The sequence below is a fragment of the Helicoverpa armigera genome, chromosome 15 (genome assembly GCF_030705265.1).
Source record: "Helicoverpa armigera isolate CAAS_96S chromosome 15, ASM3070526v1, whole genome shotgun sequence".
NCBI classification, from domain to species: domain Eukaryota; kingdom Metazoa; phylum Arthropoda; class Insecta; order Lepidoptera; family Noctuidae; genus Helicoverpa; species Helicoverpa armigera.
Window position 1 is genome coordinate 1,317,906 of NC_087134.1, and position 18,992 is coordinate 1,336,897.

The window sequence follows — 18,992 nt, forward strand, 5'->3', positions numbered from 1 at the left end:
CTTAAGAGATGCATTAGTTTTTTTTATTGCACAAACTGAAGAGGGCTTAAGATTCTTCCTTGTGACATTCCCAGGGTGACATAGAATCTGCTTGTTATTTATGAATCAGATTTGTAGCTCATATAGAATTTATTAAAACTAGAGAAGCGACACTTAACGAAAGATAAAAATCAATAGAATCTTTTCCTTAATCTATAGAGTTATCAAGCAAATCAAAGCGGAATAAATATCTGTAAAATGCAAAGTCATGATTCATTGGTCTATCTATTATGATCTAGATTAGTATGGCAGCTAGACTTCAAACAATGATTGATATGGTGTTCTCAAGGCTACTTACTATCGGTCAGAGGTTTTTTGACATTTATTTCAAAACATTTATGACATTTGTGAAATAAATACGTCACTGATTTGACCTCGATACGTCAAATGTATCAGACAGATGTCAAAAGCTAGCCATAAAGTTTAAGATCCAAAGAGAGCTCCTAGCTGTCACCCGAATACAAATCCTGTTAAACTGCAACTGAGAAATGGATATTTGAGGTAACCTAACTAACTCAACTGCAGAATCAAACCACAGACATAAAGCTAAACAATCGCCAAGTATAAAAGCAGTCTGATCATTCCATTATCATAAATTCGTGGTCTGTGTAGGTTTAGATATGGCACCTGCAGCCGCTTCAAACGCTGCATGGTAATGTGTTTATTCTAAAGCATAATATCTCAGTTTCGGCGTAAGTAGGCTGAACAGAATACATAAATAGCTGCAGCGCTTTTTATTGCACTTAAGTTAGCGTTTTGAGGTTATGTCTTATTATTATTTTCTAAAATGCATTCGTAATGACTGCAAAAGGAAGTGGGATAGTTCTTTATTAAAAGATTGACACTTTCTCCGGCTGTAGTCACAGTCATCATTTGAGGACTTTTCACCTCTTGAATCTGATACTTGTCTGTTGTTAAAGCATATTCTTTTTCGTGATCATCATTGTTTTATTACTATTCAGTTACTGCTAGACATTATGGTCTTCACAAAAGCCATATCGCCTTCTCCTCTGCTGTACCTATGTTTTTAAACTTTGCCACTTCTCAGGTAATTCCACCTTATTGACTCAAGCTCTTTCTTCAAATTAATCATCAAGGTCTACATGATCTTTCACCACAAATTAAGCACAAGTAATAGTGCCTAATTACTATCAGTGGACGTGAAAAGCGTTGATGACCCTGTACGCTTCCGTGGTACACGACCTGACTTGCCCCCGGTTCAAAGTCATGGCCATACTTCCATATATTATGATTCATCTGGTCAACGTCATTAATTTGCGGTTTCAGCCACTCTTTTTTAAATCTTGTTAAATGTCTGTAGGATTGCTTTTTATTAACACCGTGTTAGATTGTAAGAGCTTCTGACTAATGATTTGGACTTCCTATCTGTTAGCACCTTGCGGTTACATGTTTTTTGGGTTTTCCGATAAAATTTCGTCTCAATTTTGAAACTGCTCAGTTTATTTACGTGGGGATTTTGCAGAACGACTATAGAAAATAAGTATGTAATACTACTAAACTGCTTGCATATGCATAGGTACATCTACGTAGTCCGACTTTACAAAATCGAAATGAAAGTCATTTTTAACTGTCGCTGTCATTCATTTCATTGTTTAAAACTCAATTTTCTACTCTCTATATTTTCGTCAACGACCGTAAGATCCCTCATATTGACTTAAACAAATTAGTCACATGTGTTTACGTCATAATATATCAACAAATACATAATCTACGTAACCGTACTGTTATCTGATAACAAGGAAATCTTGTTTATTAAACATAAATATTTTGACTGTTTGTGTTCCGATTCCGTATATAGCTGTTAGGCTTTGTAGCGGACTAAAAATAAAATTTTGTTTTAAATTACGGTTTTCAAATAAAGCCCAAGCCAGAAATAGACGAACAAAACAAAATCCTAACTTTGCCAATGCGTATTTCTGGTGTAACTGAAAATTTAAACGATAGAGACAGTTTATTCAGAATTTTGCTAATTAGGTATTTAACCTTTAAGTACACGCGTTGTTTATGGTAACGTTTCGTCACGCGTGGGGTCCGGAAGTATCCCCATAGGTATTTTACATTTATGCTCCGTATTTTTCAAAAATTCTTAAATATTAATTTAGATTAAAAGAAAATACATATTAATACGTATAAAAAGTTTTTATTGTCAGCAAAACAATCAGTCTTTACATAGTGAAAAAACATTTAACGAAATAACATCTTGTACATAGCAATTTTTTAAGGCAATTAACTAATGTTCTTAATTTTTTTTTAATTATCAATTTTTGACTAATATATTCTTACTTTCTAATAAAATAGGAAACAAAGAAACGTAATATAAGGAAAACTAAACAATAATCATACAAATACAAAAAATCACAACCCCTCAATATTACTGTCGGGCGCTAAAGTAAAAAATAATTATTTTGGTTGACACGGTAAACAATAAGTAAGTAATTGCTACTGAATGAGGCTTACAAATAGTTTTTTTGCATGATCTACAACAAAAGTGCTCTTTTTATCCTTAGACCTTGGACAAATAGAGCACCTCCGCTTCATTTTTGGAGCATTAGGACCAGCCTCATCTGAACTAGGCAAAGGGTCTTCTTTGTCGATCAATTTGTATCAATATCTTCACTTTCAGAGTCACTAATATCCTGTAGGATTTGTGCGATGGCGTCTTCTGATATTTGGCGACTCATTTTTTCAGTTTTCAACAATAATTCTGAAAAAACAACAAATTGAAAAATTTGCAAAGTGAAAAAACATACTACGTATAATCACGGGTGGGGTCCACAGGTATCCCCGCACGAGTAAAAAATGTACTTACCTTAACCGTAACGCCACGTAAGTTCACCCGTCGAAAGCGTCGGCGGCGCACTGAGATTAGCCAAAATGCTGCGATCGTAGCTTGTCAATTTGAAAAAATACAGTTAAAAAAGAGCGCGTGGGGTCTGCTTAGACCCCGCCCGTGATGTTAAAGGTTAAGGTAACATGTATATTTACTAAATACTAATTTCAAAAGATGTTGCCATATCATCCATTAGTGTGTATTTATATGGTTTTTAGATAGAGGACAATAACAGAACTCCCAAAGGCTAAGAAAATTGAGAAAAATACCTCAATAACATGTTTAACCGTAGCGTGTACGTAAAACTTCTGAACATGTTTTGACTAGCAAATGCCGCTTAGATAGATGATTTCTCTCATCACTTAAAATCTACGAGCCGCCATAATATTGGGTTTCCCGGCTATTCAACGCATTATTGTCGTTTTTGTGAACTTTGGAGCTCAATAAAAAGACCGCAGACTTCATAACAAACTCATCTGTTACTTAAATAATATTATTAAACTATTACTAATTAAAACGGCGCTGTGTTTATTTTGAACGTGTGAAACAGTATGACTTAACTGTCATACCTATTCTTTTAGTTATAATAAATACATGACCTAACTTGTTTGCCAGAGGTACCCAATTGTACTTTATTGTCAAAAGGGGTTATGTAAGCTCCCACTTGTTCAACTCCCTTTTGGAAAGAGGCACGGTGACAGTTATGCATGATTTTCGCTACCGGTCGTCCTAAAATTACTAAGTAAATCTGAAATAAAAGCTTGTAAAAGGGTGAAGTATCAATACTAATCTTAAAAGGATGTAGATTTTGCTAGATTGTTTTAAAGCGCTATCTCCGATTTGAATGATTTTCCTTCGGTGTTAGATATGTCGAAGAAGGCTAGGTACCGTACCTACGGGCGACTGGTGAAACCGCTGGTGGAAGCTAGTCAGAGATAAAGCTTTCATAATATCGCGTCATCTTTCAGTGGCGCCAATACACAATATCTACAGATAAGCAAATTGTGTCTGCATTTCATTTTATCGTTTTTATCCATCTTCATCTTAATCTAGAACCTTAAGTAATCGGTTTTCCATCTCACTGATAGCTACTGATATCAGTGATAGTTTCAAAGTTTTTTTCATTACCTAAATAGTTTTTTTTCTTTGAAGTTCTACGCCCAAAATGGTCGCCGCGCCCATATTAACTTGATGGTGTCAGCAATTATGACACACTTGGTTTTTATTACGTCTGTTTTACCTAGAATTCAGTAATTTAGATTTTATCATTCTTCATTGACGTGTAAAAAAGAGGCTCTCTTTTAAATACGGGCTGGTAAAATAAACAAATGCCATTTTTGTGACGTCCCAGTGGGCTATTTTGGTGTCACCCTGGAAAAAAACTAGACACAGTACAACAGGTACGTAGGTATAGTCACTTAACATAGGTAAATACAAAATTGCTTTGACACTGAATTACCTCTGTGCATGTGACACAGTAGATTATAGAGTGACAAGTCGAAGGCTGCCTTATCGTTTCCGAGAAAATTCTCATTATCTTAGCATGCATCTAATCGGGGCCTTTGATTTTTGCACACCTTAAAATTCCGAATCTTCAAAACAAACTAGCTATCCCGAATACATCCCCTATAGCTAAGATCTAAAGTATATCTTGAAGGAAAACATCTCGAGGAAACCAGGACTATAAAGTCTGAAATCACCAACCCGCATTGAGCAAGCGTAGTGATTAGCTCTCAATCCTACTCCGTGTGAGAGGAGGCTGTGCCCAGCTGTGGGACGATAAGAAGGCTGATGATGATGAAAGCTAGGCCCATTTTTATACCTTATCATTAGTTATTAAACTATTCTAATGTCAGTCACTAGACCGACGGTTTAAGGTGACCGACACCTGATTTTGTCAGACACAGTCATTGACGTCACAGTGGGTACTTTCGTTTAATGCCACTCGGAATACAGGCGCTTAGTGCATCATCTTACTTTATTATGTACTAGCTCTTGTCTGCGGTTCTGCTCGAAAAATACAACAATACAAACAAAGATGGACTTTAGGTAACTTTTAGTCAATATTATATGTAGAAGGTTTAATACCGAGTATAAATTAACATTGTTTTTCAAACTAAATATTGTCACTAATATTTATTGAATAACATTAATTAATTACATCATCCAACCACAAAATAAGCGATTAATTCACCACCAAAAATTGAACAAGTTGGAATTAAAAACACGCATACATAATATGGATCGGATGCACACAGGGACACGCCACAGTGCACGTATAGAGAGACAAGACAATGGTGCGATGTACTCGCGTATTTCAGAGAGACAGAGCGCACGTTAGTCGGCAAGCAATCAGAGCTTCGACGAGACGTTTGTGATCGTGCTACTCACTGGATTTGACGAATAAACGTTTTCTTATAACACTTGGGTGAGTAAAACTTTTAGTCGAAATTTTGGACGGTTTTTTTCTCGTGTTAAACACTGGGTTGTATTTTTAGACGGTCTGTGCGTTTCGTTAGGTGTTTTGTAGTGCTCGGATTTTAATTCGGATTAATTGTGGTTGTGGTGATGTTATTATAGTTTGTTTAATAGTTGTTTGATTAAGATTCGTATTTCTATTTTGTATTTTTTTATACTTTAAATTATCATACATATTTATATACATACGATGCAAAGTGAAAAAGCTTAAAATCAAAACGTATTTCATAAAAGTGTACTAATATAACATCCACAGCCGTATTACAATGAGTTTTAAAACGAATCCGACTCGACAAAACTCCACCTAAGTAAACAGGACTCCAACAAGTGAATCCAACTGCACAGTGCTACAACTCTATACGAATTGCCAAACTGTAGTAAAAATCTATCTGTTGCGTGAGCCCTAAAGGCTTTCGTATGACGTAGCGACGGGCTCGTCGCCTCGGCCAATCACAGCGTTGACTGATCCATAAAAACGTCAAGCGTGAAGCGGAAAGACCAAACGAGAATCGTACGCGAGGCAGAACGCACGCCGGTGTCAAACGGTACGCGCTACATTCGGTCGCTCAATAAAATTTACGTTCGTAAACGTTCAGTGTTGTGTTGTTCGCATTTCGGAATAAAAAAAGTGAGTAAAAAAGTAACAATATTTTTTCTGCAACTTTTTTCGTTTTGTCTCTTGTGGGTGTCCAGTCGGAACCAGTGTGTAATCGGATGCAGGATTGCTTCAAGTGATATTAACTTAGTTCAAAGTAAGCTATCAGTTTTTTTACCTCAGTTCATAATGTGCAAACTTCTCGTATTGGTTCCAAGTGGACATTCATAGTCGGCAACAATTTTAGTCGCAATAAGTGATACCTGTATCTTTTTTGATAATGTTTGCATTGGAAATTAGTGAGCGGTGAAGGAGTGTTTGCAGTGTTTCTCAACGTAGAGCTGTTACACCTAATGCATTGAGTGTGACGATAAGATACCGCCTTTAATATTGGATCGGAACTTTTGATGTAAACTGAGAAGTTTCTGATATAGAAGATGCATGTTGATAATGCATCTGATTGGTTATTGTCCAACGCTTACGAAAGATGTATCAAGTACTTGTCGTTACATTATCTGCATATTTCTGTGTGATCAGTCATGGACTGAACTTTGATATAAAGCCTTATCTCGATATCTTACATAAATATTATCGGACGATTTACTTTATCTTTTTCATGATCATCCAGATTATCAATTTCATCTGATTTACACAGAAGAATCAACAGGTCTGAAAGGCCTTTCTTGAGTATTTTTCACTTCTTCTTGATTGATTGATTGATTGATATAAGATAATATGTAAAGAACTACTTAAATACACAAGATACATACCTACATAGATTGAGCCACACACGAATCAAATACGCAATCAAACAAGTTCAATAAATATTTGCATGTCCACGAATAGAGGAGTAATCTCACACATTTTGTCCGTTTCGATAAAATTGTGTCATAGTTATCATCTTATATCTTACGTGCAGAAAGTAAATATCATTGTGATAAACCAGTTAGATGAAGATACTCTTAGTCTTAGTTTAATGCTCGAGTGTTCACGTGAACACAAAACCCGAGTAAATATGGAAAACGAAAGTTTGTGTTTATTTACCTTAAGCAACCACAAATATGCTTAGAACTGTTGAATTAAGAGCACACTGCAGACTAAACAGTTGACCGACAAATTAACTCAATGGTTGTAAAAAAATATTTTAAAAGGTAATTTTGATTCCAATCCATTCGGTCTGATACCGGATAAATACCAAATCTTTCTAATGTGCGTACTACCATTCATCTTCATACTACCTTATGAGCCTAAACAAACTATCGGCCGACTAAAAGTTTGCAGTGTGCTCCTAAGGAATGCACGAAGAATGGAATTTGGGATGAGAACTAGTACATGACTAATAGTTAATATGACGTTGGAAATTCATATTTCTATGTCTATTGAATTAGAAGGTATTGATATGAGTCATATAGAGTGGTTTACAGACAACTTTATCAATTAACATTGTATGTAGGGCAATCAGAAATAGTTCTATAGGAGTAAATATCAATCATGTCAATTGTTTTTTAGTCTAAATGTTGCTTCTTTTGCAGCTTTAGATGATCTACTATCACTATATGATTCTTAACAGCTTTAACTCTCTGACATTCTTAATGGTATCTTAATTTAGTTTCAAGCTCTACAGCATCTTTATCATTATTGACATTAACTTTACACCCTTCTATATTATTTCCCTTGAATTCAAATAAATGCGACTTTTTCATTTCTGCTCCAAATTCTTCATTCAAATCTTGTTCACATTTTTTTCATTTCTTCGGGACATCTTCTTGAGTCTCGTTTTTCAATTTTGGTATTTATGTCAGAAGCTACAAGTTCTATATTGTAATGTCACATTTTTGCTTCTTGTCACCTTTCTCCATTGCAACGTCATCGGGTGACGCAATAACTGTGACTGTTTCACTATGATAGTGCATAGCTGTCCTTTCTAATGCTATTGTAATTACATCAAAATTGTTATCTTTGTCTTTCTTGATTTCTGTAGTATTAGATAATGTGATATTAGAAATAGATGATGGTGGTTATTTTGCCAGCTTTTTTTGAAAGAGTAAAAGTTTTGGATCGTTTGTTGCTTCTCCATTGCAAGTCGGTAGGATTTGTCTTTGAAATAATGAATTTTAGCAACCATGAGGTATTCATTTTGTACTTGCATTAGATAAAATTGTAAATGCTCAATAATCAATGTGTGACATTTAAAAACGACCGACTTATTAAAAGTTGAATAAATTTATTTTTTTAATGATTCAGCCAGCTTGACCATTGGTCATACAAATTACATCAACACAATTTAAATAAATTCTAATCGTGGAAAAATGCCAGATATTCGCTTAAAAGCCAGTTAAAACGCGACCTTAAATTCCTAGAGTTGTTAATACCCCTAACACATGACTTTAAGAGGTCTCTCGTACTACTTACCTCATACGTAAGTAGTAAAACGGATAGTTAAACAAATAACTGTCGTGTAAAACGTAAGAATGTTTGAACATTACGTAGTAATGGCTTGTAAGATCAAACTTGGGGCGCCAGTGTCCAGTGACAGTTAAAACAAGTGAACCACTAGAGGTATTTGTTGTTGAGTAAAATATCAATGGTGATAGATTGGTCTTAAAATAAATTGGCATACAGGACAGGCTATGTATTCCATAGTTGCAAAATAACTCTTCTTAACCGACTTCTCAAAAAGGAGGAGGTTCACAATTTACAAGTTTGTTTGTTTTACACTTCTTTTCAACTACTAAACAGAATAAAAGATAAAGATTAAAAAAAAATATACGGACAACTGACCAGTCCCAACAGATTTTTTTGCCTCAACATTTCTTCAAGAATGCAAATAAAGCCACAAGAAAAAGCCTGTAAAATTAAAGTAAATGTTCTAAACAAACAGCCTGACAGATAAAGTAGCTGTAACGACCATCCAATGACTGAAGGCAATGCTGAGCACATACTTCGTGATGGCATTACTACGGGCGAGCGGAGTTCAAACATTTATAGGCTCTAGTAATATTAGCTAGTTTGTGTGGCGTTTCATAGGTTATGCTAGCGAAAACTATACTTATAAATATTATAAAGCTAAAGAGTTTGCTGTAACGCGCTAATCCGAAGAACTGTTTGTCCTGTATCAAAAATTGTTTTAGTGTTAGATAGCCTCTTTTATCAAGGGAGGTTATAGGATACTTTTTATGCAGCTCCATGAAGGATTTAGTCCTTATGGGACGCGTCTACCCATTCTATCAAAATCTTATCAAAAAGCATGGGTCGTTTTGTGGAGCTTAATGTGAGTAAATCGCGAATAGACAAACATGTTGTTAAAAATATAAATTCTCATAAAAACGTGTCTAGTGATACTTATATTTATTTTTTACTTAAAAAAACGTAACAAATTCTTCGGCAAGTCATACAGACAGACAGTTATTTCCCATTAGTTAGCGGCTGTAACTACCGTTAAGGTGCGAATTTCCGTGTGAAAGGTTCTATTTGAAGGAAGAATTGGACACTCATTGATAAGCTATCCTTGCTAATGTGACTATCACGGTGTAACTGCTGAACTGAATGAGATGATATTCAGTGTTTCGATAGATGGGTTATGAAAAACGGAATAACTATTGATGAAATAAACTACATATATCCAGAGGTACTGTAGCACTCTGCAAACTTTTAGTCGACGGATAGCTTGTTTGGGCTCATAATAAAAGATGAGTGGTAGTTCCTACGCATACTACAAATATCAGGTATTTAGCTGTATCAGACCGATTGAAAACTGTTGACAACCATCGGGTCAACTATCGGTCGACTGATTGTTGTGACTGAGAATTCGTCAAAACCGCGACCAAATTGCTAAATCAAATGCATAAAATAGCTTAACAATATGAAGTGTAACTTCAAATTTCAACCGTCAATCCAATTAATAAATCAAAACCAAACAAAATACCAATAAATAAACCTTGGAACAACACAAAAAATGTATATAGTTTGGATATTTTGCGTCCGTATACAAAAGACATCAACGCACTGAGTTCTGGACCCCACATGGCTCGGCGTGGTCCTTCCAAGAATATTGTCTCATCGAACCGCAGTGACCCCTAGCGAGTACACGTGTAATATACAGCTTTATATTAAATACCTTTATATACCTGCGTTTATATGTATCGCATTTGACGAATTGCAACGCCATTTGTTTTTTTTGCCATGGTAAATGCAACTTTGTGTTTAAGCGATTAGAGTTGCTAATTAGTAAAATTGTACACGGGGATTCCGTTTCACCTTAAATCTGTTATAATGTTGATATTAAAATATCGGTTAAAAATTGAAAACAGCCGCAACTTATGTACGCCAAAGTAAAATTAGTGCGAAAAAAATACATTAGTCTTAGATTTTAAAGTACACACAATGCACAATTTTTATGCTGAATATTGCCAAAATCCTTTTCTTTTTCACACCTTCATAAAACCATCCATATAGTGTTAAACCTTATTAAAATCTGTAAGAATTATCTTTAAAAGTACTGTTAGCAAGAGAAGGGAGTCTCCGCAAGTCGGTATATAAAATGAGGCATAAAATATAAAATACTCGTATATGTAATATTGTTTTATGATGCGGTAGTATTACTTAATTTTAATGTAACTTTATGTATTACATAATGTTTCATAATGCTCATGTTATGTAGTACAAGTTGAATATTCTTGAGCATTATGATGCACCGAAAAGGCTTTTTATCTGAAAAGTGTGTGTCTCCTCTCAAATTTTTCAACTGAAATTTAATTTTCACTAGCTTTTACCAGTTGTTTCACTCGCAAACTGTAGGAACTACGAGATAGAGCAAACAAATAAACTTCATCTTTATAATGTTAGTATAGGTAAATAAGAGTCTGCGGATACATTTTACTGTTTAGGTATATTATACACAGCTAGTGGGTAAAATAATAGGGTGATTCTTCGAGACCGAGTGTTTTTGACTCATTGATCTGGCTCAATTTTTTTTTGCTCTTAGACCTAAATTGACGTAATAGTTTGACCCAGTTCCTTATGTGCAATATCATATATCGAAGGCATCGAATTGCATCACGTAGATTAGGATTTAAAAGGTGCTGATTAATTGCTGGGCCAGATTAATTGTGACAGTACAGATTAATGATACTTCCTTTATTTTTCCAATGATCTTTATCATAAAACTAGCCGTTTCCCCGCGGTTTCACCCGCGTCCCGTGGGAGCTACTGCCCGCACCGGGATTAAATATAGCCTATGTTACTCGCAGATAATATAGCTTTCTAATGGTGAAAGAATATTTAAAATCGGTCCAGTCGTTTTTGAGTTTATCCATTACAACCAAACAAACAAACAAATAAAGTTTTCCACTTTATAATATTAGTATAGATTTTACCAAATATTGAAATAATTGCTCCTATTACTACTTAATTTATCACTTTTTTTTGGCTGACACAAGAAAATAATTATGATTTAATTAAACAGTAACGCTTTCATTCAAATTAATCATTTATTAAACGGTTACGGTTGTTAAATCACACTAGTTTCAACGCTTTAATAATTATATGAAATGGTAAACTTATCTTAATAAGACCTCTTAATAACACAAAACAAAAACGAATCTTAGCTTAAAACAAAAATAAAATTCACCGAAAACAAACTCTCAATTAAAAAGAGATAAAACTTACTAATCAAAATCAGACTTAATTTTTCAGTACGATAGGAACTCTAAGCTTGAGATAGTAGAAAACTAATTAATATCCTACCTAAATTAATAAAAAATATTAAATATTTCATCATCACTGTCTATTAAGTATGGATTTATATTTTCTAAATCGACACTAAAATGTTTACTTCCCTCTCTTAAAAAAGTTTCTATTGATCGAAAATCAGGTTAGATCTCCCAAACTTGCAGAACGCTGAAAATGAATCAGACGTTGAGATTCATTTCTCCTATCAGTAGTTTTTTGTTTTCTTCTTTCCTGCGTATATAGTTTTGTCTATTCCTTCTTGTTTTTCTTTCCATAATTCTTCATTATTATTTATTCTGTCATATCTTCTCTTATCCGCTAGTGTTTTTTCTTAGTATTTCTTCTCTTGTTTATAATTTTCGTTATGAAATTTTGATATAATGGATCTAAAAAAATATAAAGCTATTCTAGCGACGATAAAAAAAAAAACAAAACCTCTAGCTCAGAAATTGAACTTCGGAATAAAAACCAACAGCTTTATTTTTTTGTATTACTTACTTAAGTAATCTTATTGAAATTAAAAAATAAGTATAATTATTTCCACGGTATTTGAACAAAAAACAATGCACTAGAAGCCAACACAAATTAACAAATAAGTATACAAACTACAATTAAGAAATGTCTTTAGACATACCTGTAACATATGCCCGAATTTGAATGAAATCTAATTCATATGTCCCGCTCAAATTCATCTGGCTTTAAGAGCCAGATGAATCCAGACTAATGGGGGACAGAAAAATGAGGAATTCGCAGATTATCAAATCCTGCTCCTTTATTTATAAACATAAAGCATCAAACATGCAATTAATGTTAGCAAAACCATCTCATAAGACACTTTGCCTTGGCAACAAACCGATAGCAGATACACACTATCAGTTAATTAATACAGATTGATATGACTACTTGCCTTACAAACACCAGATGACAACTTGCAATCGTATTTTTTTGGAAAAATACGTCCGCTCACGAGCACTCCCTGTCACCGTTCGGTGCTGACCGGTGCGATCACTTACAAGTAAATATTACTTTTTCAAATATTTTTTATTTACGTATAGATAATGATTGAACAAATCGAGCCAGCTTAATGATGAATTTAGTCGGGGACAATTTTTAAATTTATGTAATTATGAAAATACACCATTTTCTTTTATTTTAATGTTAAAATATTAAAAAACACATATTTAAAGATCATTTGGATTCATTAGTTTTATTGTAACGCGACCGTAGCTCGCAGAAAGTTAAATAATGCAGCAAAAACCGTCGTTGGGACACACCAGATTAATTAGGTTTTACTGTTTTCTGCTAACTTAACTATAGTTTTTTTTTATAAATTCTAATTAGTTACATGAGGCGTCGATAGACCTTTACCTTTTACATAAAACCTGAAACTTTCATTCCAATCGAATGATATTTTCATATGTTCTTCGGTAAAAAACACGTAAAAACTGTGTTTCGAAGAATCACCCAATAGTTTCTAGATAATTAATCTATTTACTTTAATGTGTGGTTTTTCTAAGTAACCCTCTGTCGCTCGTGCCACCCATCAGTGTTAGTTAATTGTGACACAAATTTATTTTTAATTGATTTTAAATTGCAATTATATCACTACTACTAAGTTAGCCTAAAATAACTTGTCCCTATTTTTAGTCGCGTTGTTTATCTTTTTGTAAAAAAATCTCGACAAAAGAACATGTTAGCATTTTTTTGTCCCCAATTAAATAAGTGTGTTTTAGTATTTTAGACAGACAGACATACAGACCAATGATACACAGAAATATTATAGGGATTTTTATAGTACCTAAGACATATCGTATATCCAACTATTAAACTATCATTTAATATTCTCGATAAACTACTTTTATTAGAACTAAAATATACATGTTTCGTGCACAGGTGTAGCTTAATTGCTATTAAGAAGAATAATATTATTTGCATAATGTCACAAATATAAAATTACTAAAAAAAAATAAGTCTTACTATCTAGAGACATCCACGCTCTCAATATAATTCATAAATACTCATTTAATTTGTATTAACTATTAGGCAACTTATCTGGCACACAACGTTTGCCAAAACTTATCCAGAGGCATGAAATGGTATAAAATGGACTATGTTCTAAAATAGTCTTTTAAAACGAAAGCTGGTTATCTGGAGCAAAACAATCTCAGGTGCAATATCTTGATTGCTTAGTTATCCGCAACTTTGTAATTTGTAGCTAATAGTTCATCGACTTGTCGAATACTTTGTTTACAAAGTAGACTGAACATATCTCAGCGTAGCACACACGGTCTATGATGCTGAACAAAGAGTATTTTCAGCCTTTCTGTAAAGGTTACATCTTTAATTTTTCACGTTGCACCTATTCAGATAGGCAGTCGCTCCATGTAAAACACTGGTCCTCAGGTTAGATGTATCCCGTTACATTAGAAGCCGGCTCCAACATAGTTGGAAAAAGTCTAAGCAGACGATGATAGACTTTAATCCTTGACATAATACACTCGGGACATGGTACAAAATCTACAATTAAAGCAAATAGCTTCAAATTCATTTACACGTCACCTGAAGAACATTGCTAATGCACAAATATGATATTACCAAGCTATGTCCTCAATTCCCTTGACCAAGCTTCGTCATAAAAAGTTGCCATCATCAGTCAATTCTGACTACTCTGAAGAAAAGCCGGTAATCAATACGACGTTCATCTGATGGTGATATATGACAGCGGTCCAAAGTCCTGCCAAGCTGACCCCACCGAGGTCAGGTTGTTCAACTCAATGTAGCTCTGTCATTACATACTGTGTCGAGGTCTGACCCTGGGAAATTGTTAGAATTATTAATAGATCTGTTAATAATAGACTAGTGTTAAAGGAGCAGGTAACTCCTGAAAAAGAAGACGAAAAGGCTCGACCATCGACAATTTGTATGATGTGTAAAGAACGCTTTTCACAAAACTCGTTCAAATCAACGGAGAAAAAAATCACATTAAAACTTAAACACCCATTAATAATATTAATAAACGATTCAATATTAAATTAAAATTAATTTGATGTTAAACATAATTTATATTATTGTTCCAATATTTGAATATGGCCGAACACCTGTGTGTAACCTGATACGAGCGTCGGCGCCGACTGACCGTAAATTGACCACTAATTTGGCCATAAACAAAATGTTTTTTCGAATATCGAATGTCTCGACGGTCCTTCAGGTAGAGGTTCGAAAGAGGTTTCATTGATGATTCATTTTGATGTGTTGAATAACGTTTTTAATTTTCTTAAGAATAAAGAATTTAAAGAAGTTTATAATAAAGATGGTGATAGATTTTAAGCTGATGTTGAAGACCATAAAACTGCAGATATATTAGTCAACAATCATAATAATGCTTACTTAAACTTTGAAAATCCTAAAATTCACCTTTTGAATGTTCTGGAAATCCTACAAGGCCCACAGTAGCAGTATCAGATCCTATATTAATTCACAGTAGGTCCACTTCCAGTGTTATGCTTCACACGCCTGCCCAAGGAGTAAGCTAACACCATAGCTATTTTATTACGCGGAACCGCCGGTACGTCGGCAGACATTTGCATTGACACATGACCTATCCTACGTGTGACTATCGTTAATTAATGAGAATCGTGTTGTGATAATATGTATTGTTTCTTTATTGCCTTTAGAAACTTGTGTTATTAATAGTTTAGCTCCATCTTTAGTTGTGTCTACAAGATTTTTGTTGTTATGTTTAGTTTTTTTCTAATTGTGGATTAGGTTCTATATCTCTGTGATTATCATTATTGAGATTTTTATTTCAAGTATTTGTTGATATTTCACATGATACACTTTGTGCTATTTCAAAGTTTCCTATATCTACAGTTAATTTGGCATCTTTAGCAGTTTCCCGTAATTTATCAGTCAAAAGTAAATATTCAGCATAGTTGATAGCCGCGATTTTCATCATCTTAATCCTCGGAGCCGCTCGGGTGGGCTCGGCTACACTCGGGCACTCGGAACGAGCGCAAGAGTCGCCGTCAAGTCTCGTTCAACCCGCTACTTAAGTTACAAACCAGATCTTGTTAAGTTACATTTTATTTTGTAACTTTATTTTCTTTTAACGTGAGATTTCTTTATAACAATATGCTAATGTGCTTTTTTCTTCGGTCTATTTTTGTTGAAGTTATTTTTAGGTTTAAATTAACAGGACAGCAAAAATACATAGATAGGTACCTACATCATTTTATCGTGGTCGTTGTTTTGACAATATCTAACATTATCTTCATTTTTTTCATTTCTTATGTCAAACTAGAGGTCACCTTTCTTCTTATCCTTAAAACTGTCAACTCTATTTTACCTCGACATCTCATTTCTCCCATCACCAGGCACATTAATATCCCGTGAGTTACAACCCATGAAAATAGAATTATCAAAGTGAGTTGACATTATAACTTTCTCATTGCGTCCAGTGCCAACATTTCTCTGATTTCAATGTTCCTACAACCGTACTTATAAACGAGGTTAGTACATATATTAGTTCAAAAGAAACGTTCGTTATGAAGCCGACTTCATTTATAAACTGTCTTAAACTGAGATCAAAATGTATTGTCAAAACAAGCAATTAAACACCTTATGAGGGAAGAAATAGGGTTTCAAATAAAGAAAAAGTGATCGCTGAAGCCAATATTCTCATTTAAGTGTTAAGATTATACAGAATATCTATTAATTTGTTAATGAATGAATATTACTTGCAATGTTAGATTGTAAGGAGAAACTCTTAAACATTTAAATAGGTTAAAGACACTAATGATTAAAACTGGGACTACTGATTTGATACTTTCCAGCCTCAAAGAAGAACTTTGCAATTCGTATAATCCAATGACATTTATCACTAGTAAGATCTCTGTCGCATCCCTTTCATCGTTACGCCACTAACATTATCAACCCTAAAGAATCAACAAAACCAACAGCTTACTGTTACTAGTAACATTAAAACCAACTTAATCATCACTAATAACATATAAAGGAGGAAGTAGCGGACACTAGAGCATTACACAAATAGTTACCCATATATTCACGCGCAATCTTAAGAGTACTAGCCAGATAAAGAATCTCGTTGATTACTGGCAATTAACACGGGCCCTAGTGAAAGGAGGTACGTATCTGTAATTAGATCTTAAATGTTGTTTTCCTTGAGAACTTGAGAACGATTGCTGTGCCGTCAAACGACAATCTGATCTTAATGAGTTATGAATATTTTCACGTTAACGCTGTGTGTGATAGGGGTGATGAAGATGAAGAAATTGATAAACCAACCAGACCAAACAAGGGTCACGATCAAGCTGTAGTTGAAAATTCCCAAACACAAAGTCCTCAAAGAAGTTTAGATATTAAAAATACAAATGTTGATACTGATGTTAAAGAAAGTATTAGTGTTACGATAAATCAAGAACCTACTTTAAATAAACAGGACATTGCGGTAGCCATTCTCACTGCAAGTCAAAAGACACCGCAAGCTGTCGTAAAGCCATAACTTGTAGCAGCGTTACTTACCGTTGCCTCTAATACTACAATACTTCGCAAGTTAACTTGTAAACCACTTGCACTTTGAAAGTAATGCTAAAATATGTTGTTATGTCCCAATGCAGCAAACCTTATTGTCGCTTTAACCATTTTTATGTGTTAGACCTCATTTCTGGGGCCCTTTGTAGTCTTGTCGCACACGTCAGACTTTGAAATCATTGCAGTTGTACCAGGTTTATTTTATGTTGCATATCAAATTGATGTTGGAATAATCCTTTATAGGCCTCGTAGCTTGGTGCAATGTTCAATCATTCTAGAAGATTCTCGTCATTGGTTTTGCATTTAGCAGCGAAATGCAATTCGTTTTCTTGACGCTCTTACGATGAATCAAATATCAGTTTAATTTCAAATTTAGCTACATAAAAAACATTATTATCAATATCTCCAACTAGCCAGCTTAATTTACTATTACCTACATCAAAACTAAATTCTCTATCAACAACTACAAGCTAAGTCATCATTATACTTTTATGAACATGGTTTGTCAGTGACTAAGTTCGATTTGTTAGTCAATTGTCAGCTAACCGTATGACTGTTTTCACAAGCTATTAATAGTGGCCACATTTGCGTATTCCTGCGAATAGTGCTATTTATACGAGTAAACTCAATGTTGGGTTTATTCTTTTATTTTGATTGGAAATGCATTTGTAGTCGGTTTTCGTTTGTGTTTTGAGTTTTATGTTACCTTGAAAGATAGTTCTGTTAATAATAATCTTTCCTTAGTTGTTTAATGTCAATTTCTTTTTTGCAAGTTTGCTTTCATACTGATGAAACTTCTAACTTATAGCATGTTTTGAGTAAACTGTGCCAAGTTTTTTTTTAATGAAACATTCAACCGTTCCTTTTACCATTTGTTACATATGTTGTCATACTTTTAAGTATTATCTTCCAAAACTTCCTTTTAACAGTCTTATGAGCTTTTGCATTTAAATTCTTGCTTCTCATTCTCAACAATGTCTACCTTATCAAATCTTATTCATGTTAATTATTTTACTTATTAAAATGTACCTACTAAATTTCTACAAGATCAAGGGCAGTTTTGAGTGGCAGATAGCAGTGTTTAGTTGCAACATGGCAGCGCGCGCGCAGTAACGATGTAGATTGGTTTGCACGCATGCGCCGTAGAAGGCGTCAAATTGTCTCCGTGTGTCCTCGGGTGACGCACACATACGCAACTGTAGGGACGAGATATACTGGAGTATATTATAGGAAGACAGGATTTTTGTGATTTATTTAGTTAATTGATAAAATAATTAAATTTTGTTTATCTGTGTTGCAATAATTGTTAAAAAAAGTAGTTTCTTCAAACGGAAAACACCTTAGAATTATTTAACAACCTTAAAATATTCTAATAATAGTTTCTAAAAACTTCAAAAGTCTTCAATCAAATTATAACTTATACTTAACTTTATACTCACTAAAAACTTAACAAATAAACACATTACTAACCTGTTACTAAATATAGAACCAGTATATTTCTATCACACATCGTAATATTTGCAAATCGTTACATTTTGTATGTCATGTCAACTTAACTACGTCTGTGCAAACGATGTCAAACGGATATGGTAGTTTAGGTAATATGTAAGTTACACATACAATTTATGAGATCATTTGACTTACAGTAATATTTAAAGACTTTAAATTATTTAAGTGTGATGCAATGCCTACTAATTTCAAAATAATATATTATTCCAATAATAATATACTTCTCTAACTTATAATACT

The 18,992-nt window shown here is 33.9% G+C and overlaps 1 protein-coding gene across 5 annotated transcripts in view; it reads left to right on the forward strand.

Annotated features, from left to right (window-relative positions):
- Nucleotides 1-18,992, forward strand: part of LOC110380923 (CHH-like protein) — a 76,596-nt gene that overhangs the window by 25,922 nt on the left and 31,682 nt on the right. The window contains exon 1 of one of the 5 annotated variants that reach the window (XM_064038109.1): nt 5,178-5,318. The exons of 3 other annotated variants lie outside the window; for them this stretch is intronic. The gene's annotated coding sequence lies outside the window, so the exon portion shown is untranslated. Of the gene's footprint in view, nt 1-5,177; nt 5,319-5,850; nt 5,997-18,992 lie in introns of those variants that run through there. One more of the 5 variants, XM_064038108.1, reaches the window with a different exon arrangement.